We start from the raw sequence: 27,797 nt of genomic DNA on the forward strand, positions 1-27,797 counted from the left end.
ACACAGCAAGATCCTGTCTCAAAAAAACCAAAGAAAAAGTGGAGGAGGAGAAAGAGGCCAGGAGGAGGAAAGAAAGAGGAGTGGAAGGGGATAAGACGGGATAGGTGAAGGCAGTGTGGTATCTTTACTGGGAATGGAAGCACAGAAGGGAAACACTACTGACATCTAAGTACAGCCCACAGCTTAGTCAGTGGTCATATTAATTCCTCAGTGTTGATGAGTATGGACGGCCCCCTGTAGCTACTAGGTCTGTATCTGAAGATTTTGCCTCCAATCTCAGATAAATATTCAGAAAACTCGCTGTGTATGTGCCAAACACATACAGACCTTTTCTTCTTGTTATCATTCCTTAAACAATATGGGGTACCAGCTATGTTGGGTTTCTGTGGTCTTTGGCATAAACAGTGGGAAGATGGTACCAAGTATACAAGAGGATGTGCAGAGCTCGCTGTCCATAGGAACTCGGGCATTCCTGGAGTTTGATGGCCAGGGGGTCCTGGGACCCAGGCCCCACAGATACCCAGGGGCAACTGTACACACAGCCCTGTGAGATGTGAACACCATGCACCTTGGGTGAGGAGCTTGTGGAAACTTTCCCTCCTATCTTTGCAACTTCTCTATAAATCTAAAATCTTTCCAAAATAAATAAGGAGCCTTGGCTAAGAATGTTGCCGGGGCCACAGCCGGTTTCTAATTCTGTTGTTACTATTTCAAAAAATAAAATAAAACTGTTGAAACCAACTCCTTACATGACCATGGGTTAGTTTCCTTAAGATAAATCCTGGCCTTGAAGCTACTGAGTTCGAGAGCATTGTTTGTTATTTGTTTTTAAGCTTCTGGATAGCTTGGCTATAAAAGCTTAGAGGATAGGAAGGAGGCCATTGGAGGTCCCAGGGCTGGGCAGGAGAGCAGGAGAAGGCGGTGGTGGAAAGTGGTCCTTGCGGACGCCGTGGCTGCAGGAGGGGCTGCAGTAGACACCCTGGGAAGATGAACCATAGCTGCGCTCCCTAGGGCTGGGGCCAGAGCTTGGGAAGCTAATCCTAGGCTTGGTTCCAAGGGCAGCAGGAAGCAGCAGAGACTTTAGCCCAGTGTTTGACAGGGTTATTGCTTTATCTTATTTGCTTGCATCCTAGATAGCAGAGCCTCCCTTGGGCCAGGGAGGTTGTAAGTTCTCTGCGTTCCAGGGCCACGTCTCCCCTGTGCACCAGGCACCCTAAAGCCTAGAAGATCCCCTGTGTAGGAAGAGCTCCCTAGTGCTGCCGAATGGGCAGCTGCATCTTATTCCCAACCTGGCTCTACCACCACCAATTTCCTACTATAACAGAACACAGTGGATAATGTGCTGACTTACCACGCTTAAGGAGCAGCCCGTGGTACATAGTGCACGCAGAGTACAACCACCCCCCTGCCCACCGTAGACATCCAATGATTTCACAAAACTGAAACTCTCTCCTTTAAGCACTAACTCCTTTAAGCCTCCCCCGGCCCCAGGCCCTGCCACCACATTCTGCTTCTGTCTCTAGGCTCTCTACAGACGCACAATCACACTGCGTCTGTCCCTTTGCACCTGGCTTATTTCACCTCGCTTCTCTTTGCATAGTCTAGACTGGCCTTGAACTCGCAGCAACCCTCCTGCCTCGGCCTCCCAAGTGCTGGGAGTACAGGGGTGTGCCACCATACCACAATTTCTTTCCTTTTTAAGGCTGAGTAATATTCCATGGTTGTAGATACGTGTTAGCTCTTTGGCCATCTGCAGATACTTGGCTTACTTCCGCATCTTAGCTATCCTGGACATTATCATCGATGGTGTACAAAGACCTCCTTAAATATCTTTTTTTTCAGTTCTTTTGAATCTATACCCAATAGTGGAATGGTAGTATCATATGGTAACTCTATTTTAATTTTTTGAGGAAGGGCTATACCCAGAATAAATTATAGGAAGAAATTCTGTAAAAGGTGTTTCTAGTCCCTTCCCTTCTCATGTGAGCCCCTGGGAATGACCTTCTCTGACCTCCGGCCTTTCCCAGGCTGCTGGCTCTACCAGGAGCCCCTGCTGCCGCCACTGCAGGTCGCAGCTGAGGTGCCACTTCTTCCCTGATTCTGAATTGGGGTTAAACCTCCTCCCTAGCCTCCCTGTGGAGTACCTGCCGGAGTGACATTTCTGTTCATTCACCGCTGCTGTCCCCCAGATGGTGGGCCCCCCCCTTCCCCTGGGATGAGAGCAGGAGCCCGCTATGTAGTGCAGCCTGGCTTTGGATTCACTTATGTAGCCCAGGGCAGCCGGGAATTCACAATGATCCTCCTGCCTCAGCCTCTCTGCGTGCTGGGACTCCAGGCAAGCGCCACAACGCCCATTCACTGTGGCCTCAAAGGCTGGGGATTGTATATACCTGGACACTTGTTTAAAGAGACAGCATCAGTGCAAGAGCCAGTGACTTCCCCAGAGGTAGGAGAACGTACATCTATCACTGTTTGAAAACAATAATTACGCAGGGCAGCTCCAGCTTGCAATTACTGCCCGCTGAGCTGCAGTTAAGGAGACTGCAGTACCTCAGGTCTAGCTTGAAAACTCAGTGAGAAAAGTAAGTTTCTTTTTCTTTCTTTAAAAAATAATGTCCAAAAAAATAATAATGTCACTCCCACCAAATATCAACAAACAGTGCCTGCACCCCGAACCTGCAGGGGGCCCTTGGGTGGGGATGCCACAATGCATAAAATGTCAACTCCCATCCTGTCCTCCTTTCTCTCTCCAGAGCGCATGTGAACAAGATTCACAGCGAAAAGAAAACCCTCACCAAGGGGGGCTGGGGACGCAGCTCGGGCAGAAAACAGGCTTTGGTAAATAGGAGGCCTGGGTTTACTCCCCAGTACAAAAAGGGAGGGGGGAACCAAAAGAAAAATTTCACAAAGATTTAGAGCCCCCTGGCTCTACCTCTTGAGCAGAGGACATGGTAGAACCTTCTGGAAAATACAGAACTGTAGGTCACGTGACACTCCCAAGAAACTTGCCCACCATGATTCAGCCAGGATTTGCTGGGTAACTAGGGGGGTCTGTTATCTCAGGCCTGGAGAAGGGCCTGGACAACGCCTATTACTAAAGCTCCGGGGACCCTAACAGGAAAGGTCAAGAACAAAGGCTGTCTGGTGTGGTGGTGCATGCCTGTAGTCCTAGCACTTGGGAGGCTGAGACAGGAGGATTGTTGTGAGTTGACACCAGCCTGGGCTACAAAGTGAGCTCAAGCTCAAGCTGAGCTGCAGAGCAGGACCCTGTCTCAAAAGGACCAAAAAAAAAAAAAAAAAAAAGCCAAAAGCAAGCAAGGTGACCAAACCTGTGCTGACTTTTACATTCTGGTGTTAGGTGCCAGGGAGATAGCTCAGTGGCATAAGTGCCTGCCTGGTAAGGGTAACATCCTGAGATCAATTCCTAGCACCCCCCCCCAACACACATACACACACACACATTCTGGTGTTGAACAAAAAGTAAACTTCGGTTTTGTGCACCAAAGTGCTATAAACCAGGGAATTGGCACAATAATTACCAGCTGTAGGATAGACATTATGGGCTTTAGGATAAACATTAATTCCTAGGCACACAGCAGGGGGCCCCAGGGGACACAGGCCACACTGTGAATGTGCATTTTGCTCTGAGCACACTAATGTGGCTTTCTGTCCCTTTTTGTTCCTCTTTCATGTGAGGCCAGAATGCCCACGTGCCTAGAGCCGAGACCTTGGCCTCAGTGCCTCTGGCCTCAGTTTCTTCTATTATTTCTTCTTCTTTTTTGGCGGAACTGGGGATTGAACTCAGGCCCTTGCGCTTGCCAGGGAAGCGCTTATTCCACTGAGCCATCTCCCCAGTCCCCCAATTTCTTCTTCTAAGAATTGAGGTGCTAGCCTAACAGCCATTCCTGATTTTCTGAGTTTTCTTTCTAAAGCCTCAGATTTGTAAAGAAGGGGTCTTTCCAGATACCCCTAATGTCTGCAACATTTGCAAGCACGGCTTTTTGCCTACCATCCCATCCTCTCACCCTTTAGCTGTACCTCGCAAATCTCACCCAAAGAGGCTCCTGGGATCCATCCAAGGAATCCAAGTTCCCAGAATCACAGTACAAAACCCAATGGACCGGAGCAGGCCCTTACCACCCAGTGAGAAGTGGGAGCAGGTCACTCAGTCCATACTCACATAAAGATAACCAGCAGGTTCCTAAGAATCCACCTTATGACAGGAAATGAGCATTATTTTCTAGTCTACTTTCTTCTATTTCATGTTTTAAAAAGACAGTGGTAAAACCGCTTAACTGACCATAAAACTCACACATAAATTGTTTCCTATAGCTTGTAACATTAGCTAAGAAAGCGTTCAAGGTTGCCTGTAGGACTTCCAGTAATACTGATCATGTCTGCCCTGAGCACAGCCATGATTTTGTTAACAGGACGAGATCCTATGCCAGGAGAGCCTGTCCCCAAGGTGGGGTGACTCTGCTGCATTGCCTGCTGGGAAATCGATTCTCTTACATCTCTACCATTAAAATACTTGCTTCCCCAGAGCCAGGACACAGGTGAACAAGCCAATACCCACGTTCCTGGGGCCTCCTCTGGCTACCCCAATGCCTAGACCCAGGAAGATTTGGAACAAAGACTTGTAATGCTGGAGTAGGAACACTGGTTGAATTAAGACACAGGGAAACAAATCCAAAGAGCAGGCTTCCTCCCCTGCTCTGTGGGATTTCTGGGTCGCTTCCATGCCATCCAGCTGGCTGGCTTCTTTTACTTTAAAGAACCATGGTGAGAACTAGTAAGAACTAGTTTGTGCTTTAGATTTTGTAAATATAATAGCTCTTGCCCAGATGCATTCAGGGATGCAGGGAGATAGCCCCCCAGTGTCCCGTGGTGGTGAACGGTAAGTTTCTTATGCATTTGGCAGAGGCTTACAGGATGCCAGCCAAGGCAGTTGCCTGGCTGGACTGGCCCTTAAATCTGTCCCGAGTCCTTGCTAGCACCAGATGGAAGGGGCGGCTGAGATTGGCATCTAAGAACTTTCCCATGGGATAGTAGACCTTGGGATGGGCAGCTGAGAAACTAGGAGACAGAACAGCTGAGCCAATAGGCAAGCAAACACCCGGACTCAGAGGCTGGAGTGTTAGCGGTGGCATCCACGACATTTTCCTTCTGCACAGTGAACCTGGACTTCTGGGACCTGCGGAAGAAAATGCTCCCAGCAGATCCGAGCAGGGGCATGTCACAAAGCTGGGTCAGAACCTGTGCTCCAGACAGGACCCAGAACATCAGGCCCTCTTGATGTTTACGTACCCTGTGTCTCACAGGGCCCCTGGACTTTACTCTTTCTAGACAGTGTCACCGTGGATGCCCTGAAACACCTCCAGGTATGGATGGGAAACAGAAAAGAGTTGTTGGAGAGGCAGAGTGCTCTGCTTTGGTTTGGGTTAGTTTTTCTCCCCTCAAAACCATCCAAGACACAACTGGTGGCTGGCTCTGGCTCCATTGTCATGCAAGTCCTTTCCTTTCCCTGGGCCTCAGTTTCTCTATTTGTAAAATGAGTATACTGGACCCTTTGATCTTAAGGTTCCTGTTGGCTTGGAAGGTCTAGGATCTAAAATAGCAGGCATTCAGGTCTGAAGCCTCTATGTGGGACAAATCTAGGGCAAGGGAAAACAAGGAGGCGGCTCAGCCCAAGTAAACAACACGGGATGGAAGGCTCAGGGCAGCCCAGAGGTCCTGAGATGTGGGTGGAGCCCAGGGGGGAGGCTGAGGAGTGAGCGGAGGCAGGCAGGGAGCAGAGTTTAGCAAGGCCTCGCAGACCCTGGAGCAGCTCTGGGCCTTGTCTGAGGCTGTCTGGAAGGGCAGGGCAGCCCAGCCTGAGCAGGGAAAACCACACAACAGCCCTCCTTATCTGGGGAGCAAGAAGTTGCTGGGAGGGTGGCAGAGGCACCAGGGACTCTTCCATCCTGGGAGTGGGAGAAAAGACCCTGCCAGGCTTGGCCACCTGTCATGGCCAGGGAGGAGCAGGAGGCTATGAAGCCCCTCCGCCCCCCAAAAAAGACTGGGATATTCTGAAACCACCAAGGCTGGGACCTACAGCAAATCTTCGATCTGACTGTGGCCAGGCCTCCAGGGATTATGAGAAAGACTCCGAGAAAGGAGTCAGGAGGGCTGGGGTTCAGTCCCATTTCTGCCTCTAATTGCTCTATGTCACTGGGTAAATGTCTCCCCTCTGTAGTGTTACACCAGTCAAATGATAACAGAGAGTTTGGTGACCCAATAGGTCCCCTCTCTGGGACATTCTAGGGTCCTCCAGTCATTCATCCCTAACCAAAGGGAGATTCAACATGGAGAGGATGCTCCTGGGGCTGCTGGTAGCAAGAAAGACTCTGTTCAGCTCCAGGGCAAAGACAACCAAAGCGAAAGCAAAAGGGCACCAGCAGCAGACCTTCCAGGAGCTGATCACAGGCATCCGGGCTGCTGGGCCTTCCTCCCCTCAGTCCCGCCTTCATTTGGAACCAGGGCAAGAGAAGCCAAGCTCCCAAGCTCCTGCAGTTCCACTTCCTCCCTTCCAAGAGTTCTGCCCACAGCCCTCACCACATGGCCTGCAACCGGAAGGAAGAGCATTCACAGGACCATGACCCAGTAAAACAGGAGCCCTCTGGGAGGGCACTGTCGGGGACAAATGTCAGCAGGAGCCAGGCTGCCTTCAGCTTTGCCATTCCTACTGGAGGCAGAGAAACCCCCAGAACTGTGACATCTGGGGACGAGAGTCACAGAGCTGTAGCTGGAGGGGCTGCTGGCCTGCCAATGCCCCAGGTGCTCATCAGAGAGGCCCAGTGCTGAGGGCCCCATGTGGAGTCCACAAAACTCACCCTTGATCAGTGGTCACATGGGAAGGCCACATGCTTATCCCTGTCCCATGGGGCCTGCCAACACCCTGCAGCCTTCTCTTTCCATCAGTCTTTCCCAAGATCTCTCCAGGTAGGTAGAATTATATTGTAGCCATTATTATTTTTTTTTTTCTGTACTGCAATGGGATCCAGGACCATGCACATGCTAAAAAAATGCTCCAGCACCAAGCTACACCTCACCCCCAGCCAGAACTACCTTCTTAACACTGATAGAATCACATGGCTCCCCAGCTACAGAACCTCGGCAGAACCTGCTCTGCTGTTCCCCAGGGCAGCCTGGCCCACAGAAAGGGCCCAAGGAACATCTGTTGAGTGGTCACAGGACAGCTCCTCACTCTGCACTCCCCCACCCCAACGCCCCCTTCATTTTCCCCACCCACCCATGAACCCACCATCCGTAGCAGAAGCATCTCCCTGCCTGACATATCCCACACTCTCCCATCTGCAAGCCCTGGCTTGGGCTGTCGCAGCTGCAAGTAAGGTAGGGAGATATTTGGAGAAGAGTGGTTCCTACCGGCCCTGTCTGCTTGTGCGAAGACTCAGTGTGGAAGATGTTCAGGCGCTAAGGGGTGATGGTATTTGGATAGAAGACGCTGTCTTCCAAGTTACTGGCTCCAACAGAACGCAAAGGCAGCCCTCAGCATGCTGCCGGCACCTGCCCTGGGACGTTGAGCGCACCACTTAACTCCCTGGCCCCGCCCACCCCGGCCCCGCCCACCCTGCTCCACAGAGCTCGGCTTCCCAGAACCCTGATCACCCCACTGCCCGGAAGGACCCGGCCCAGGGCCACCGCGCCATCACAGTCACAACCCACCCCTGCCAAGGTGCCCGCGGAGCTCCCGGGGTGTCTGGGTCAGATTTCTTTCTGAAAACGACCACGCTGTTCATCAGGTGTGGGCATTGGTCCAGCGTCTCATGTCCATGAGCAGATTGGAGACCCCATTGGGATTCTGCTGTCTCCTGAGCCATGACCTGCGCGCTAGGCACCCTACATCACTATCACCCCCATTTTACAGATGAAGAAACCAAGGCTAGGGCGGGCTCGAGTTTCACCTCTGCTCACGCCCGATTTCTCTCATTTCTGCTTCTACACACACGCACACAAATCGATTTCGGAAAAAAGCCAGAAAAGAATAAGGGGCAGGGCAGGAGAGCTCAAGCGGATGGCGCCCCGGTGCTTCCTGCGATTCAGGTTCTGTTCCACAGCACCGGCAGCAGGTGCCTCCCGCAGGCCCTGGGCGAGAGCGCACGGGACAGACAGCAAGCACTGATCTCCGCCGACAGGGGGCCTCCGAGGCATCTGCCTTCTCTGCAGGAGGCAGGGGTCCCGGACCCGAGGGCTGCGGCGTAGGTGGGTGCGGGACCTCCGACCTCTGCCGCGGTGGCACCCTCCCGGCGGACGCTCTCAATGGATGGACAACCGGCAGTTCCCGGTCCCCTCTCCGGCCCCATGACCCACACGCGCTCCGCTCGGCGCAGTAATGCGGACTCACCGGTTGGCAGAGGGTCCGGCTAGGTTTCAGCCTGGCGGCCCGGGGTTAGGGGCTCCGCGACACCCCTACCCCGGGCTGCCTCTTCAGGGACGCTGCGATCGCGGGCTGCGGGCTCTGGAGAGCCTCGCTTCGGGGAGCTGAGCGAGGGCGCACTGTCGGCGCGGAGACCGGGATGGGGACGTAGGAAGCTCGGCCCCCGAGCGCGGGTGCGGGAGGGGCGGGGAGGGGGACGGAGCGACTGGCAGGGACAGAGACGGGGCGGCGCCGGCCAGGGGCGGACTCCAGCGGGAGAGGCGCCGCCCCCCAGCCTAGGACCCTACTGGAGCCCTCGCGCCACCCCTGGCGGGGCCGGGACCCTGGCTGCGGAGCGTGGGCGGCGTTATCTCTCCTGGGCTGGCAGTGCACGCTCCCCGGCCCAGGACTTCACGTTTCTGGGGGATAGGAATGGGAGGGAGGCCCTCAGGCCCGGAGTCCCGGCACTGAGTAGAACTGGAGCTCCCTCTACCCATTGAGGCCGAGCGCACGTGTAGAAGCCCAGCCCGCTGCGTCCCTGCTTGCCTAAAAACGCTCGTCTTGTCTTTCCTGGGTAGCCCATCGCCTCCCTTTCCCCACTAGTGACGGGTTCGGGGTGCTGGGGCCCGCCAGCTCCGCCTCGACTTGGAGGTGAGCGATGGGCAGGAGCAAAGGAGGAAACAAGTTGTTACAAAGCGAGCTAGCTCACGCCCTCGGCAGGGCTCCCCACCCCCTCTCCAGGTCTCCTGGGCGCTCTCCATACCGCGCGCCCGAGCTCCAGGCTGGGTGGAGCAGGTTCCGGGTTCCTGCGGCGCCGGGGATTCGCCCTGCTGGAGGCGCCTTCCCAGCTTTTGGAGAACTTTTCCGGCGAGTCACCCAGTGGCCCTTCTGTGCCCGGAGTTCCGGGGCCCTGGCTCCCGGAGCGTGAACCCGGTCCCCGCGAAGACTGACGCCTCTCACCTGCGCCTCTGTCCCTGTCTGGAAGTTTGTCCTGGAACCGCACGGCCTGGCGCCAGAACTAGAGGGCTGCCTCGTCTCAGCCACACCGCCAAAAACCGTGAGTTCTAAGCGCCCCCTCCCAACCTGAGGTTGTTTTGAGTTACAGGAGAGGTCAGGCAAGGAGAGGCCCCCTCTTGGGTGAGCGTCCAACTCTTTGAAACTCAACCCCTAAGAAGCCAAAGGACAGCGATGGGATGTCCCAGAAGATAGCTCAGGACAAAGGCGCCTCCTGCTGGAGATTCACTGTCTCCAGAAGAACTTAGTCTAGTGGTGATCAGGTTCCACCACTTGCAGTCAGGTTCATTGCCAATTGATGGGTTCTCAACGTGTGCACGCATCCACGGAGACACACGGTGTCCACCCAACACGTGGGCCGTTTTTCCATTGTCACTTCTTTAACTTGAAGACCAGAAGTTCAAGAGGACGCTGCTGGCCACCAAACAGCAAATTGGGAACTCATTTTCTGATGTGGAGGTGCAAAGGCATTTGGGGACAGCCTCCCTGACTGTCACGGCAGTAACTTCTATTTCTGACATCCTTACTCTGAACTAAATCCGTGTGACCACCTACTTCCCCTGAGCCTTCTCGTGGAATCCTCATGAGAACCGCACAGGTGTTTATTGGTTATGCCCACTTTCCAGAGGGGAAAGTTGAGGCTTATGATGGTGACACGATTTGCTCAGTGTCACAGCCAGGAAGTATCTGGATCTAGGGCCCAAGCCGGTCCACTCTAGAGCGTGCGTTCTACCTGCCGTAAAATAATTCCTCCTGGGCACATGCTTACTGCCTTCCAGGGTAGGCGGTCCCCATGCTTGCAAGTACTTAATATTTGTTGGGTGAATCAAAGCCCCAAATAATTACGCATTATTTTCCAGAATGAAGAGAACCCTTTGTGTTGGCAGCTGTCATGATGTACTCCTGTTTCATAGCTGTGTGTACCCAAAGTTCAGACAATGAATTTGGGGGCTTTCCCAGGCTCCCAAGTAGGGAAGGGAGGCAGTCACGTAGCTCTCAGATAAGACTGAAAGTCTGGTTTTCCTTTCACTCTGCAAGACCCACTTGGGAAAGGTCCAGGCCTGGGAGGATCATTTCAGCAGCTGCTGCAGCACCCAACTTGAAAGCCAAGAGCATTGGTAATTTTCCATGCTGGGATTCAACCCCAGACCCACCCCAGACTGCCACAGAGCCAACAGGGCAGGTCCTGGCTATCTCAGAAAAGCATCTGCCCGTGTTCCTTAAGCAGGCTCACCCTGGATCATCTGGGGAGAGGCAGGAGCAGCTCACAGCGAGGCTGATCCACAGGCAAGTCTGGGAAGCTAGCAAAAGCCATGCTGGCCTCCTACTGTCCTCCCCTGCTGGGCTGCTCCTTTTTATTATCTCTGAATTACCCCAGGTTCTCCATGTCCTGTCCAAGAGGCTGACTTCAGTTACCTGCCAACTTATCCCACTTAAATGTCAGGAGAAGGGCCTGAGATTTATCATTGGGAGAAGATCCAAAAAAATGAATCTTGTCTCAGTTACGCTTCTCTTGTTGCTGGGACAAATACCTGACACTCAAAATGAAGGAAGGGAAGGTTTATTTAACTCACAGTTACTGGAGGGTTCAGTCTAAACTTGACTGGCTCCAAGGCAGAGTGGCACATGGCGGAGGGCAGCCGTTCATGGCAGCGGAAGGCAGCAAAACAGCAAGAGCAAAATGCAGGAGTAGCAGCAACAATGGCAGCAGGGAGCAAGTCTGTCTCTTTATTTCTCTTGTTATATTCAGGCTATCTGACCCAGGCTGGGGGTAGCACTCACACCCATAATCCCAGCAGTACTCAGACCCATAATCCCGGCCTTGGATCATGAATTAACCACAAAATGTGGAACTGTGTACCTCAGTGACTGCATGGGGCTTTGGGGGGACAAACACACACAAACCATAATAAATCTCAAATGGTGGCGTTTCTGTTACACACGGCAGTAGGCAGTAGGGAGATGATAGTTCCCATGTTCTGATCTCTAGGGTTGGGTGTGTAGCATACATTGTGCTGTGTGAGCCTCACAGTGGCCCTAGAAAGATTTTATTTTGCCCATTTTCCAGGTGAGGCTGGATGTGCTGGTGAGTGAACGGACCAGGATTTGAGTGGCACCACTGTGCTGTGCCAGGCAGTGACCAAATGTCCCACCTGCAGGGCAGGCAGAGAGTCTGGGTACAGGAGCTGGGCAGGCAGGAAAGGGGTGGCACATGGAGAGGGAGCGAGTCCCCACCCGCACCTTGCTTTTAGCCTAGCAAGACCCAGCTTAGGCCTCTGCCTTCCAGAACTGCTAAGATAAATAGATCCATATTGCTCTGCACTATGAGCTCTGTGGTCATTTGTCATAGTAGCCAGAGGAACTCAATCCGTCCTGCAGACTAAGCTGACTGGCCGGCTGTCCAGTCTGAAGCTCGCGAGAGGCTCCGTGATTCAGCTTGCATCATGGATTTAGAAAGAGCACACACTGCGCCAGAGCTGCCTTTGGATCTGGATCTTCTGCCATCTGTGAGCTGTGTGATCTTGGGAAGATGTCTTGTCATCTCTGAGCCTCAGTTTTCCCATCTGGAAAACAGCAACAATGAAATTAATACTCATTTTGCAGGATCAACTCGAGGACCTGGTGGAGCAGCATGTGACAAAGTGGCATGTCTGTGGTGAGGTGGTGACTGAACTTGAATCATTTAGGGCAGTAGTTTGTCCAGTTCTGGAAGTGGGCCCTGGAAGAGAGGCTTCTGTTCTGGCACATGTTTTGGTCCACTGTAGCTGAGCAGGCAACCATTGTTAAAAATTTGTTCATGTCGAAGTACTGGAATTGAACTCAGGCTTTCATACTGAGTTATAACCCCAGCCCTATTTATTTATTTATTTATTTATTTATTTATTTATTTATTTATTGATGCAGGGTCTCACTAAACTGCTAAGTTACCCAGGCTGAGCTCAAACTTGGATCCTCCTGCCTCAGTCTCCCTGAATGCTGGGGTGACAGGAGTGTACCATCATGCCTAGTCATAGACATATAGCATTTATTTATTTTTTTGTTACAGTATCTCACTATGCAGCTCTGACTCACAGTGATCCTCCAGTCTTAGCCTCCCCAGTGCTGGGATTACAGGTCTGCACCACCATGCCAGTTTCAGTGGCCAGCACAGCGTGTGGTATAGACTGCTAGGCTATCTCCCCAGCCCCCAGAACTTAAAATGTGAGGTTGTCACTGGTCATCAACTAGATCCTGGGCCGCCATGCTACTGATTGTCCAGGCTTGCCAGCGCAAATGAGGCTGGGAGGTTACTGGGCTGGCGCGCGTCCTTAACAAACCGCTCCCAAGGGTCCTGGGAACATAGATTCAAGGGCTTTCACCATTTGTAACAGGGAGGAAGTATGACCCACCTCAGAGCCCGTCGCTAGGGGTCGCTCCTACGTGCTGGTGTGGGCCGCTGCTGGACTGCCCTACGGTCTCCAGAAGAAGGAGCACAGAGCTGTCACCCAGCAGGGTCACAGAAGTCCCTGAGACTGGAGATGGGGACCTCAACTCACCCCTCCTGCAGGGTAGGTTGTAGGTTCTCCGGATCCTATGACAGAAAGGGAATTTCCCACCAATTCTGCATGCTTCTCTGTGGTAATCTGACCATCTACACTGAAGACAACAATTTGCAGCATAACTACCACTATTGAACTATCATCTTGTTTTTGGAAACTGTACTGTTTCTAATTTTTTTTTATTACTTTTTATTCTGTTTAAAATTTAAAAAAAAATTTCAAGGTGCACCAACAAAAAGCACAGGAAAAGTTTATTAGGCAAAATTAAAGATGTGACCCTTCAGAGAGAATAGAATTGCTGATGGTCAGAGGAGAGCCTCATGCCATCTGGGGTGAGGGCTTAGGTGGCCTTCGGGGGTCTTAAGACGTCTAGGATGTGCATCCTTGTGTCTGTTCAGTGGGTGGGACAGAAGACAAGTTGTGTGGGTCACCTGAAGTCTAGAGCTGTGTTGTTTCCTCCTATCCAGATCTGCAGGAGGGAAAACACAGGTTTGCTTAATAGGTGACAGTCACCTGCTCCATGTACAGGCTTAGGAGTTGTTTTCCCCTCTGGGATGAGTTTCATGGAAGGAATAAAAGCACGGGATCTTAGGTAAGTGTGTGTGGAAGCTGCAGTTTTTCTTTTTTGTCTTTTTTTTTTTTTTTAAATGTATTTGGTACAGGGTCTCACCACACAGTTTGGACTCATAGTGATCCTCCTGTTTTCAACCTCTCCCTTGCTGGGATTATAGGTGTGCGCCACCACTCTGGGTCTTGGTGACAAGCTCAGCATGCCCCCGGGGGGCTGGCTGGCTCTGCCTATGGTGCTAATGATCAAACTACACTCCCTGCGCTTGCCTACGCAGGTACTTCATCCGTTGAGCTATCTCAGTGGCCTTTTTTTAAAAAAATCTTTTTGAGACAAGGTCTCACTATATAGTTCAGGCTGGCCTTGAGCTCCCTTTGCAGCCCAGGCAGACCTCAAACTCACAGCAATCCTCCTGCCTCAGCCTCCAGAGTGCTGGGATTGGAGGCCTGTACTACCACACCCTGAAGGTTTTATTAACGCACAAATTTTTCATCACAATTTTCCTTGTCTCCTCTCTACCTTTCTTACCTTTCCTCTATGTCACAAGATGTGTCATTAACTGAGAAAACCAAGAGATTAAGTACGGTGCTACTTAAATGATTTTTTTAAAGAAAGATCTAGACTGTGGGAATCTGACTGTGTGCACGAAGCATATAGAAAGAGCCATGTCTCCAGTGCCTGCATGGAGAAACTGACTTGTGTTTATGTGCGTGTGTGTGAGAAACATTTGTGTTGTCAATAAAAATGTGTTAAATTAATTTTTTAGAAGTTTTTACTTGGGCCAGGAACCGCCTTGCCCTCTCTCATCGTCTGCCCCTGAGGCCTCCCGTGCTTGTGGTCGTCTCTGCCAGCCGTGGCTTGGTTTGGTTCTTTCGCAGGTCCCTGCTCCTTCCTGCACACCCTGCATGGCCTCATCGTGGACTCAGAAGGGAACCCAACAGCCCGGCCACGTGACCGTTGCTGACGTCAGCAGCAACTCACACGTGCGCGCTTGCGAGCCGGTCCTGGTTGAACGCCTCGCGTGACACATGGGCAAGTGGCCTATTACACATGGGGCTTTCCCAGGTGACTGATCCGGAAGGCTGTCAGGTGTGCTTGGCAGAGTAATTGTGCTCACACAATCTTTTTACAAAGCAAAATGTGTGGTGGGGCCATTCATTTAAAGGAAACAGTTTTAGTCCCATTTTCTGAAAACTTTTCCAGAACTATGTCCCTGGCTGAGATCTCAGTGGACACCGGAGACAGCCCGAATGGAAGCTTGGGGTGATGATAGCTCAGCCCGATGGTCACAGGTCCTTGAGACCCTGAGCCACAGAGAATCAGTGTCCCCAGATCTTCTCTTGTGTCCTGGCCGGTGGAACCCCCGGCCCCCAAGCCTCATGATCATGGCAGTTCACCCACCATTCATCCTTTCTGCACACTGCAGTAGACCTGAGTTCTGGGTGTCTGCTGTTCCCAGCCCCAGGTGTGGCCTCCTTGACAAGAACGCGAGAGGACTTCGTGACTGGTGAGGTGTGCTGACTGCTCACCCCCTTACTCACCCCGCAGGCCTCTGTCCTCAGTGATGAAGCCTTGCCTGCCGCTCCCAGGAAGCTTCCTTGGTATCGCCCTTAGCAGAATGGGTCACACGCTCCTCCCTGGTGGGGCCCCTGGAGCCTGCTGTAGACAATCAGGCTTTACTTGGAGTCGCAGGGAGTGGCACAGACGCCTAACTGTGCAGTCTCTACCACTGGGAAGCATATCAGTGACTGTCAGTGCCCCCAGCACCCACCTGGGGACCGGCAGGCTCTGGGAAGCCACAGGCTGGGGGACGCACACAGAGCCGGAAGGTGGCCGAAGGGAGGACTCAGAGCCATGTGAATGCTGCCGCTTTTCCCTTTTTTCTTTAAAATTAATTTTATTGAGAGACAAATAGCAATGAGACAGTTTCAAAACAGGTTAGTAGGACAGTTACAGTAATGAATACATTGCATATTGTTGTCTGTGTAGTAGTTATTCATAGTACAAAATGTAGACATGATATCCTGTCCAAACACTATTAGTACAAATCTCTCTTCTCATTGAATTAAGAGGAAGTACCTGTATATCCATCTTAACTATATACAGGTACAAAACGGTCCTTCATTTATAGCCCTCTTTTTTGTGTAGTTTTGTCAGAGATGGGTATTCCATTGCCATTTAAATATTGTCGGTGCATGAATTCAGATTCGAAAAGCAGCTGAAAAGTCCAGAGGTCACTGGGCTACCCTGACCCCCTGCCAGTTAGCAATTCCATAGAAGTCACCTGTACTAAGTGAGGGCCCTGTGACTCCAAAGAAAGCCAGTCTTAGAGATGTAAACCATCAGGAGCCCGGTGTGGTGGCACATTCCTGTGATTTTTACACTCTGAGAGGCTGAGGTAGCAGGAGTTTAAGAGTTGGAGCCTGACAGGGGCAACCTAGCAGAACTCTGTCTCAAAGTTAATGAAAAGGTTGGGGATGTGGCTCAGCTCAAAGACCCTGGATCCAAGCCCAGGAAGCTGCTTTGCCACAAGTGAATCACTGGGGGGAAAAAAAGATAACAGCAGTAATAGTAGCCAAGGTTCCTGCAGTACCACAAGCCAAGCAGAATTCTAATCACTTAACAAGTACAGACACATTTAATTGCCCTCAGTCATGGCAGGGAGGTATTGGATCTTCCTCATGTTACAAATGAGGAAACTGAGGCACAATGAGGCTGTGGTTTGGCCGGTAGCACTTGACCATCAGTGCTGGGCTCCGATGGCGGAGTCTGTGCTGTGCCTCTGGCCCACGCTGCTGGGTGAGTCACATGTCGAAGGCCCTGGAGTCCCAGCTCTCTGGGAGGCTGAAGCAGGAGAATCATAAGTTCAAGCCCAGTCTGGAGAATTTAGCAATTTAGCAAGAACCTGTCTCAAAATAAAAAATAAAAAGGGGCCAGAGGGATACAGCTTAACACAAAAAGGCTGGATGTGATCCCCACCACCAGGAACAAGAAGAAAGTCTGGGTTTTGAGTTTGAAAGAGGAAAGCCCCAGGGGTCTCTAGGCACAGAGTGGATGCCACTGTCCAAAAGGCTGGGGACAGAGCAAGACCCAGGTGCTCTGGGTAGAGGCTCCCAGGTAGGGTACAGAGGAGGATGGATGGAGGAAGGCAGGATACGGTTACCTACCTAGGTTGCCATAGGAACCCACCTTGTGGTTCTATGAACAACAAGGAGTGAAGTGTTGAACCAAAGGAGAAAGTTATGCGAGTTTTACTGGAAACAACAGAAGGAGAAAGGTCCTACTAGGGCTCTATTCCCAGTGAGATTCCAGCCAGAGCTCTGTGTTCTGATCTTATATGCCTAAGCAGAGTGTGGGAAGGGGCTGGAATTAAAAAATCGGAAAAAGAAACCTGTGTATCTGGTGTCTCAGCTCTCTCCATGTCCAGAGGTAGGAAGTCATGATCAAGGTGTAACCGTGTGCTCTGGATAGGAGGCATCTTCCTGGAGGATCGTCTTCCCAACCTTTTCTCCTTTTTTTCTGTGCTTATCTTTCCATCTCTAAGTTTGGCTTGGCTTCCTGGGCTATTTATTGTTTTGCATTTCTACACTTAATTGGCTGCTTGCTTCACTCTTCCACCTGGCCTTACCTTAGGGCTCTCCAGCTGCCTACTTACAATACCTGCACTGAGCTACGGCAGGAGGAGGGGTCTCTGGAGAGCTGAGTGGGGGCCCGAGTTGGCTTCATGAGTGAGTGTGGATTGGAGAGAAGATCAGAGGACAGTCTGCTCCTCCCCCTCCCCAGCAGCCAGGATCTAACTTTCAAGCATGAGCACCTCTGTAGACCCTAGGCCCTTCTTCTGTTCCCAACACCCCTGAGTTTGTGCTAGCCCATGACACCAAAGGGTTACAAGTTTCCTGGTGAATGAAATGGTGACAAATTATTTAGCAAGTACAGGACATATCATTTTAGGTAGGGAAATTCACCTGAGGCCAAAATTATCATCACATTACGGGAACCAAATAGGACACAGAGAGCAAGACAGCCGGGACAGTGGCGTCTGGTTCGCAAACTTCAATGGTTGCACAGCTGTGGAAAAGATGCCCGCCGTTGTGGTGGAGAAAGGTCACTGCTGCTGTTGGTCGCCTGATGCAGAGTTGGCAAAGCGAAACAAACTGTTGCCAGATGATTCTGTTTGTGAGCCAAATTGTTCTCAAGCGAAAAGTGTTTATGAACCGAGGCAACACTATTAGAGAAGCAACCCCAAGAGGACCCACGAAGAAATATCTACAGGAGAGGCTCACTAAGCAGCCGGGTAACCAGGAGGTTGCGGCAGCGAGCTGAGAAGAGCTTCCCACAGATCTCAGGCCTTTGCAATCCAGGGGCCGCATGTTAAGCAAGTGCTCTATCACTGAGGCGCATCTGTACAGGGCCTGCGAATTGTCCCCAGGTCAAGTGTGTGGCTGTGACACTGCACCATAGCTACGCAAGACACTGTCCTTGGGGGAGGCTGGGAAAAGGCCATTTAGGATCTTCTCCTAATTTTTTTTTTGCAATTTTCCATGAACCTATAATTGCTTCAGAAAAGATTTTAAACTCCTGTAATACAGTCATTCCTCTTTACCCATGGATTTCATTTTCCCGATTTCGCTTCCTTGTGGTCAACCATGGACCAAACATAGTAAATAGAAAATCCCCAAAAGTAAAGAAATTGTAAGTTCTAAATCGAGGAGCCATTCTGAGGAGCAGGATAAAATCCACATCCATTGTACCCTGGATGTGAACCCTCTCTTTGCCAGGTGAATGCACACCACATATTCTCCCCACCCGGTCCATGACTAGATGAACCAGGATCACGGGAAGTGGATGCTCCTCTTTCTGACGTCATGTGGGAGGGCAAACTTAGTGGCAGCCTACCACAATGTCACAGGGCCTGCATTGCTACTTACGTCATCTCACCATGGAGGCAGCGTATCACGTCCACGGCCACAGGAAGACGAAGGCTAAGGGCAATACAGGTGAGCACTTTGGGAGGATAAACACATTCATACTATGTTTGCTATACTCCATTGCACAATGGTTGCATTACATTGTTCATTATTCTTTTTTTTATTTTTATTTTGTGTGTGTGTGTGTGTGTGTGTGTGTGTGTGTGTGTGTGTGTATGTGTGTGTGGCCAGCTCAGCCCACCAGGGGGCAGGGCTGGCTGGCATGTGGTGCTGGGGGATTGAACCGCGGTCCCTGTGCTTTGCTATACTTGTTCTAAGTGGGTGCTTTAGACCACTGAGCCATCTCACCAGCCCTGTTCATTATTCTTGATAACCTCTCTGCTCAATTTGTAAACTGAAGTTTAATCCTAGGTGGGTATATTTAGTGAAAACAGTACCAATCGTGCTCAGCAGTCCCAGAGCTCCAGGTATCTTTTTTTTTTTGGTGGAACTGGGGATTGAACTCAGGCCCTTGTGCTTGTCAGGGAAGCGCTTATTCCACTGAGCCATCTCCCTGCCCAAGCTCCAGGTATCATGTGGTGTCCGGTGTGGTATGGCGGCGGCACTGCACACACAAGTAAAACTTATCCTTGAGGAGATGGGGAAGAACGTCAGAAGCATGCGCACCGTAGGAACAAGAGCTCAGAGGGTCGCTGGAGGGTGTGGGACACAGACCACTCTGCAGGGGGCAGGAACTGGAGCTCCTTCTCCAGCATTCGCCTTCACCCACTCTGCCAGCTGTCAGAAACACGTCCCTCTCCCTCATGCTGAGACTGAATATAAATTCAGGGGACTCTGTGCAGTGCCAGAGGGCCTGAGGGACACTGACCTTGTGTTCCCAGGTGGCGGCTGATCAGATCAAATCCTTCACTCATGCTAGACCCAATCCTTCACTCGAGTGCCTGGGATCAGTCTTCCATCCTGCTCCTTGCCAGGGTGCAGGGAAAAGGCAGGAGCTATCTGAGCCCCACTTTGGGTGGCTGGTCAGCTCCGGTTCTTGCTGCCCCCAGGGCTTTCCTGGGTCCACAGGAGAGAGGTTTTCCTGATTGCTTTGGACTTTCCCTTGTCCCTGTGGCCTGGGATCTTTTTTTATTTTTTTCAGTCCTGTAGATTGACTCTAAGGAATGCTGAGCTACTTTTTCAGATCTATTTTATATTGAAAATAGTTTTTTAAAATAGTTTGATAAAACACTCCATAAATTGTCTAGGTTGGGCTGGTAAGATGGCTCAGTGGTCTAAAGCACCTACTTAGAACAAGCTTAGCAAAGCACAGGGACCGCGGTTCAATCCCCCAGCACCACATGCCAGCCAACCCCGCCCCCTGGTGGGCTGAGCTGGCCACACACACACACACACACACACACACACACATAAATAAAAAATTTAAAAAAAATTGTCTAGGTTGACCTCGAACTCGTGCCTTTCTTGCCTCAGCCTCTAGATTAGCGGGCAGATCTTGGAGCAACAAGAAAAACTGATCGCAAGAATCCGCAGCCCACCGTGTTAGGCCCTCGGTTCCCACAAAGGTGTGACTTTATTTCCCGCCACCTAGCCACAGCCGGAGCCCGCTGTGCTCCCGCACACAGCACACAGCGCTGTGCCGGTCCAAAGCCTCTCCCGGTGGAGAGCGAAAGGCTATTGGTGAAGCTTTCCCTAAGCCCGCCCCCAAAGCTGGATGATTGGTCGGAAGGAGCAACGGAGTTGGGGTTGTTGACACAAGGTGCTGTGTTGTGTCTGGACGCACAAGGATCGCTCCGTCTCCGCCCCAGTGCAGGCGCGAAGAGGATCGGCGCCCGGGAGAATAGGACGGGAGGAGAGGCTGAGTCACAGCGCTGCGAACCCAGTTCCAGCCGGGGAGACGGATACTGGCTGCGGTCAGTGTTGCAGTCAGCAGCCTGCCTAGCCCAACAGAGCTGATTCTGGGAGCATCTAAAGACAGCTCTGGTGCTGCTCGGCTCCCCGAGACCCTGCCCCGCTGTGCCCCGGGACCTTGCATGAGGCTGGGTAGACTGGTTATGTGCCGTGAACAGGGCTGGGCTTACAGTTAGAGTCGCACAGAGGAGGCGCCCGGCTCGGACCCTGGGTTCCTAAGAATGGCTCCTCGCGAGAGCTGTTCAACTTCGGAGCCATGGCTTCCTTCTCTGTAAACTGCGGCCAGTCTTGCTGATGTGGGTCAAAGGGAGCAGGCTGTGCTCAGCACACGGAAAGGTGCTCCATAAAACCACGCCGCGGATGTGGCTCAGTGGTAGAGCTCCTTCCCTGCGTGCACAAGGCCCTGGGTTGGACACCCAGCACCACAAAAACAAAACAAAACAAAACAAAAAACAAAACAAAACAAAACAAAACACCCAGCACCACAAAAACAAAACAAAAAACAAAACAAAACAAGGAAAAACACTGCTTAGAACTGGGCTGCTTTGGGCCCTGTAATCCTGTAACACCAGCATTCTGGGAGGCTGAGGCAGGAGGGTCACAAGTTTGAGCCCATCCTGGGGAACTTAGTGACTCTGTCTCAAAATAAAGAATTTTTAAAAGGATTATAGCTTGGTGCAAATGTTCAAGCTCCAGGACTACGGAAGCCAAACGGAGCCTGGACTTACTCCTTGGAGAAAAACTCCCAGAGTGAATGACACCGCTCTGGGCCTGACACAGAGGGAGACTGCGTCCCCACTCGGGGTAGGTCCCAGAGCTGCCCGTGGGTGGGCCAAGCTCTGTGTGGGTCCTAGCGTTCTCGCCTGAGCTCAGCCCCCATCAGACGTATGTGGAAATGGAAATATTCACCCGAGGGATCCAGGCCGTGAGAGTCTTTGAAACGCACCAAAGCCGGCCGCTGGTGCCCAGGGGGCCGGGAACTGCTGAGGGTCACGCGTCCGCCCCAAGTACGTGAAAGATTTGTAGAGGCTGCGAGAAAATCTTTCACATACTGGGGGCTGATGCATGACCCTCAGCGGTTCCCAACTCCCTGGGCAGTATGTGAAAGATTTGTAAAGGCTGCTAGAAAATGCTCCTAAGCGCCTGCCTGGCAAGCGCAGGGTCCTGAGTTCAATCCCTGGTACAAAAAAAAAAAAAAAAAAAAAAAAAAGAAAATGCTCCTTATCAGACCAAAAGCTACAACTCTTGTTGCATAGGTCCTGCTTTATCTTGGTCTTAACCACACTGCAGAAAAGTATAAAAACGAAATAAAACAAGTAAAGCCATGCTGTTATGTTGAGCTGTAGGGGACTCAGGTCAACAACTTCTGACATTGCCAGTGAGGTGGAAGACCCCATACTATTATGGACTCCTGGACTCTTTTAGAATATTTTGCTGAGTTAACATACCTATAATATTCAAATAACGGAACTAAACAAAAAAGGGGATACAGATGAATATCCATTTTGTATCTGTGTATTCAAAATGGTTAGAATAGATAGCTACATTCTCTTAATGAATAGAGGGATTTGTTCTAATAATGTTTGTAAATAGGGTATCATGTCCTCATCTTATACAGCAATTAACCACTAGGAAGGATGTACGCAATGTGTTAATTATTGAAACTGTCCTACCAATTTGGTTTGAAACTGTCTCGTTGCTATTTGTTTCTCAATAAAATTATGAAAAAAGAAAGAAAGAGAGAGAGAGAAGGGGCCAGGGAGATAGCTCAGTGGAATAAGTGCTTCCCTGGCAAGCGCAAGGGCCTGAGTTCAATCCCTGGTTCTGCAAAAATTAAAAAAAAATTAAAAAAAAAGAAAGAGAGAGAAAGAAAGAGAAAGAAAGAGAAAGAAAGAAAGAAAGAAAGAAAGAAAGAAAGAAAGAAAGAAAGAAAGAAAGAAAGAAAGAGAGTAAAGAAAATGCTCCACAGGGAAGGATGTGTCGTCCGCCCCCTGGTGGCGAGTAGTGGGGTTGCGCGGTGCCTTGGCCCTGGGGCTGTCACTCTCCCCTTATATACTGCAGCAGAAACTCTGAGGCCTGGAAATACGCATTTTACCTCTCAAATATAGATCACCAGGCGCTATCAGATCTCTACTAGCTTTGGAATAGGATCCGGGAATTTTTAACAAGCGTTCTTTAGCGACTCTTATGAACAGTTTTACTACAAGATAAGTGAGATAACTGAGACTTTTAAAAAAGTTGATGCCACATTTGGTCATACTACCAGATACATAATGTCCAGCTTAAAGGAGGATATGATGTAAGCTGGATATAAATTCTACTTCTCCTACCTGTTGGGTGACCTTGTCTTTTAGTCTCTGTAAAGCAGGTATCTGTGTAGCTGCTGCGACTCGTGCAGCCAGCGGGGTCCTGAGAGGATGCCATGGCGCCGCGCGACCCCACCACTCGCCCCCAGGGGGCGGACGACACATCCCTCCCCGTGGAGCACTTTCTCTCAGCCTCTACAAAGCTTTCACGTAATGGGGACCCAGCGTGACCCTCAACGGTTCCCAACCCCCTGGACACCAAGAGGCCGGCTTTGGTGCGTTTCAAAGGAGATTAAGGAAAATCAACACAGCTCGATCTGGGTCTTTATTTATCCACAGTGGGAATGGCAGAAGTGTGTGCCGCAGGTGAAGGTGTCAGGTCTCAGTGTTTTGCTGAGAACACTGAAAGTGAAACATTCTCAGAGCTGTCTGCTGCAGTTAGCAGCGGGGAGCTCCAAGCACACCTGTGGATGCGCCCCTGAGCTCCAGGTCAACTTGTTTGCAGTCTGCCTCTGGCATTTCACCTTCCTGGGACTGGCTTTGCTTTAGCCTCAAGGGATTCGCCAACCTCGGCCCAGCCGCTCCCCTCACGGAGCACAAGAAGGTCCGAGGGACAGAGATGGAAGGCCGAGGCACATGGTGCCCGGGAGCAGCCCTTTCTAGCCCTGAGCTAAGAAGTGTCAGGAAGACTCCTGGATCACGAGCTCTAGGAGCATCGTGGTGCGTGGGAACTCAGCCAGGGGCCACAGGACCTGATGGCGGGCCGCGCAAAGAGCGTTTGTGGTCGTGGCTGCCTCACGCATGCACCTGTACGGACACGTGGAGGAGGAGGGTGAGCAGCAGCTCAGGCCTGTGGTTTCATACGTGCGGTCACAGGGCCGGGGCTGAGGCCATTTGAAGATGCACACATGGTAGTCAGGCACAGTGGTACTCGCCTGTAACCCCAGCACTCTGGGAGGCTGAGGCAGGAGGGTTGAGAGTTCAAACCTACCCCAGGAATTTAGCGACTTAGAGACTGTCTTAAAGTAAAAGATAAAAAAGGGCTGGGGCTTGGAGATCAGTGTGGAGGGGCTGGGTTCCACCCCCATACACATCTATCAGGTCAGTCCTAGGGGCACTGGCTGGTCAAGGTGGCTTAGATCTCGGGGTGTGAGAATGGGGGTGAAGGGTAGAGGTGGGGTGGGGTGCGTCATCAGAGGTACCTTCCTCTTGGGTTCAGATATGACCATGGTGACGCCATGGGCTGCTTCCCACCAATGAGGACTGTACCTGAGGCCTCGCACTCTTTTTTAACTGAGGGGCTGTCACTGTGCAGTAGCCTGCGTAAGTGTCCTCCACAAGCCAGGGCTGCTGCTGTGAGGTGGCGGAACCTTTAAGGGGCGGGGCCTAGTGGGCAGAAGTGAGGTCATGGGGCGTGGTCTGGAAGGAGATTGGATGGCCTACCAAACGGTGACCCTTTCTCCTGTGTAAGCGTATTAGCTCAGGTGTTTATTACAGTACCATAATGACCCGGATACTGCGGAGGTCTGCAACTTTTCTAGAAGAGGGCCGGAAAATTCCACTACCTGGATGCTGGGGTGCCCGGGGAAGTGGCTAGAAAACCATAGCACAGGAGGTTGCGGGAGGGAAGGAGTAATTACAGCTCTCTCCACCCTGCCACGTCTGCGGGTCGTGTCTGCAGCACCTCCTTTTCTTTTCTTCTCTTTCTTCTTCCTTCCCCCCCCCCTTTTATTATCTGAGATCAAAGCCTGTGTAGCCCACAGCTCTGATTTGCACAGCCCCAGCATGAGATGCACACCCAATGAAGCCTTGCTGATGTTGGTAAAGACTCGCTCCTCTCGTGTCCTATGCCTGTACACGTGGGTTCGCCGGAGAGGGGCTCTTGTGCCCCGTGTACTAGGGCTAACTTCTCTCTGGTGACCCCTACTCCCTAAGACTGTGACTGGACTTGGAGCAGGGTCCCCAGAGATTCCGTTACAGCGAGATTGTAAGGGGACCCCTACGCCAATGTGATCCTGGGGACACAGGGCCAGGGTGTGCGTGGGTGGGACGCAGAAGGAGCAGGGCTCCCATCTCGTTCACCCAGCCCAGATCCCTCCGCTTCCCATCACAAGCCCCAGCCTCAGAGCCAGGGTGGACCTCCGAGAAGACCCCAGCTCCAAGAAGGCTCAGTGCGGTCGGGAGGTGGCGCTGTGTGTCACGTCCTTGTGAACATGGCCAGCTGGAGCGACAGCGGTCTGCATGAGGTCTCCCAGCCCTGACCTTGATCAGAGAGATTGGGCCTTGCCTTCATCTGCTGCGGAAAAGCCTGTTATTTGTTGTCTCCTGTCCAGTTTCTTAGTTTTTAAAATCAGACTAAGGTGGAGAGTGGTGTGAGATGAGCTCTCACTTGCTTCTCCAAGTCCCTAAATAGTTACTTGTTTTAAATTGAGAGCCCTTGGCGTGACAGAGCTGCCTTGGCTTGCAGATTTTTTTGGGAATCAAACTCAGGACCTTGGGCTTGCCAGGCAGGTGCTTTGCCACTGAGCTATATCCCCAGCCCTCTGCGTTGGCATCTAAGCTCGTCATTTACAGAGCAATCTTCTCCCAAGACGAGGGAGAGGCTCCCACCCCAACACTATCCTCTGCCAGGTCCTGTCATGAGCTGGCCCACACTGAAGGCATGACTGGGCTGCCTGGACCCAGAAGGGTGCCCACACTGAGGTTCCAGGTCCTGCTTCCTGCCAGGGGTCCTGGCAAAGCTATATTAAAAAGCAAAAGAAGCTCTTGCTGTGCCTCGGTTTCCCCATATGTCAAGTGAGACCAGTGCTTGCCGGGGAAGGTTGTTGTAGGGAGGAAATGGCAAAAGCTGTGATTCAGTTGGAGGTGAATTCATCTAGAATGTCCCTGAAAGGCTCAGCTTGTGGGAGGTGGTTAGACATGGAGGTGCTACCCTCATCCACAAGTTTACCATGGACAGGTTTGCAGCTGCCTGGCTGTTGGCAGCGGCTTGGCAGTGTCCACTCTTGTCACCTCTGCTTTCTCTGTTATCAGTGTGTGGTCCCTAGTCCTGCAGCATCCTCCGGGAGCTGGCAAGAAGGCCCCATCAGCCTCTGTACCTCACAAAGGCTTCACACACAACAGCCAGAGGCGCTTGGCTGGGGCCTGGGATCTCAGTGCTGAAGGCCTGTTCTGGCAGGGAATGGGTGTACCTAGCCTGGAAGGGCTGGCAGAGGGATACAGATGCCTGGGCAGGTGACGTGTCGGATCCCCTCCCCTGACTGCCGGTCTCCAGGACAGGAGACTGTACCTTCCCCAGCCCGACAGGGTGCCCGAATTTCACTTTGTGTGTCACCATCTGGCCTGGTAAGGGATGGGCTAGAGGGGAGGGCAGACTGGAGCCGAGATGGGTGTGTGGGAGGTGGGGACGGTGGATGGGTTTGAGTCCCTGCCTGGGACTTCTGAGCTTTATGGGATGGGGACAGCCCCTGCACCTTTCCACCCTCCCATTTCTCCCTGTTTAATGGGCTCATGGCCTTTCTCAAAGAGGCTGCTGGGAAACTGAATGAGACAGCACACACACAGTCCCCACCAGTGCTGCACAGTAGGATTTATTGTTACAGTGTTAAACTGCCATGGGGGAGGCTCTGGGGCCACTGCTGCCAGCATGGACTCTGCTCACAGACAGCTTACTTCTGGGGTGGCCCCAGGGGTCAGGGCTGCAGCTGTCCCCTCACCAGCAGGTAGCAAGCAGTGCTAGGTCCAGGGGTCTCCATCTCCCCAGGGTTCCTTTTCCTCACCCCTCCTGGGGAAGGGCCTGCTGGAGCCCAGAACGTGAAGTGACAGTCCAGAGCACATGCCAGCTTTGTGGGAAGGGGCTGGAGCACTCTTCTCCCCAGGTAACCCGACCAGGGCTGGGGAGGGTGCTGAGGGCCCCTGAAGTGTGTGCCGAACCCCAAGCCTGCTGGGTGAGTTGATCCTGTTTGAGGCCCCTCCCAACTCCTGAACTTCATCTAGTCCTGGGTCCCATGTGGGGCCCCCTCCTGCCACAGCTGCACTGACAGACAGATGTGTAGAGGGCTGGCCCTGCTCAGCGCTGGCACAGGGCCTCTCAGAGGCGTCAGGTCAGAAGAGTAGCCTGTGACGCTGTGCGTCCGGGTTCCCTCCTTGGGACAGTGCTCCCTTTCCAGGGCACCGCAAGTGGCTTCTAGAGCGGCACATCTGAAGGTCCTGGGCCTGGAGGCCTTGCAGTCCTCTAGGGACAACCACCTGAGCCCAGATAGGCCCTAGAAGGCCACTGCCTGTGTCACTGCGCTGCCAGCCTTTGTCCACCAGCTCCTGAGAGCCCGAGTCTCTCTCCAGCCCCTGCTCCCCCTGCCCGCTGTGGAGCAGAGCTACGTGAGCCTTAACCAAGCTCACTCAATCTTCACTTACCAAGCAGCCTGGCCTGGGGCTGCACCGAGCTTCAAACACTCCCTGGCTGCCAGGAACAGGCAGCCCCATGCCCCAGAGGGTGCCACGACGCCATCTCTGGGGCTCCAGATGCATCTGAGGTCACCTGCTGGCCTCCTGCTTCGATGCTGTGATCAATGTCACATTCCCCAGTGACCCCCTACCCAGGGGTCCGCATGCCCATCTTGTCCCCAACAGGCCCAAGTCCTGGCCAGATGCCAGCATCATTTCTGCCAACATGGGCGAGGGTGGGTCTCACGGCCTCAGCCCTGTGGTCAGCCTCACATGGGAGACAGACTCTCTGCAGTCTTCCTTTGGGTCCTGGGCAGCTGGCCTCAGAGGACGTAGAGCATCGCAGCTCTGACCAGGGGCCCACCTGGGGACCTGTGTGTGTGCAGACTCTGGATCCTGTCCTTCCGATTGTCACTCGACAAAGACAGGTGGCCGGCCAGCTCGGGCTTGGACACGGGCCTGGCCCTCAGGGCTGTGCTTCTGAGAGCCCCTCCTCCCATGGGGCCATACTGAGGCTCGGGAGCGCCTGGGCGTCACCCTTGCCTCTTCCTCTCCTTGCAGGCCAAGGCTGGTTCTGTGCTGTGCTGGGAAGTGCCACAACCCTGTCCCCCCCCCCCCCCCCCCCCCCCCCCCCCCCCGCCCCAGGATAAGCAGTCCAAAGTAGGCTACAGA

The 27,797-nt window shown here is 52.3% G+C and overlaps 1 protein-coding gene and 1 long non-coding RNA gene across 2 annotated transcripts in view; one reads left to right on the forward strand and one right to left on the reverse strand.

Moving 5' to 3' along the window:
* The window catches only part of Tmem51 (transmembrane protein 51), a 53,531-nt gene extending 44,931 nt beyond the window's left edge, over positions 1 to 8,600 (reverse strand). Inside the window, exon 1 of the mRNA XM_004637712.2 lies at positions 8,405 to 8,600. The gene's annotated coding sequence lies outside the window, so the exon portion shown is untranslated. The remainder of the gene's footprint in view (positions 1 to 8,404) is intronic.
* Positions 8,601 to 8,759: 159 nt separating this feature from the next.
* Positions 8,760 to 13,598, forward strand: LOC111818471. The gene is made up of 2 exons (XR_002822453.1): positions 8,760 to 9,473; positions 12,802 to 13,598. It is a non-coding gene; the product is annotated as an uncharacterized LOC111818471 (long non-coding RNA).
* The last annotated feature ends 14,199 nt before the right edge of the window (positions 13,599 to 27,797 follow it).

Source organism: Octodon degus, unplaced genomic scaffold (assembly GCF_000260255.1).
Source record: "Octodon degus isolate 3935 unplaced genomic scaffold, OctDeg1.0 scaffold00092, whole genome shotgun sequence".
In the NCBI taxonomy this organism is placed as follows: domain Eukaryota; kingdom Metazoa; phylum Chordata; class Mammalia; order Rodentia; family Octodontidae; genus Octodon; species Octodon degus.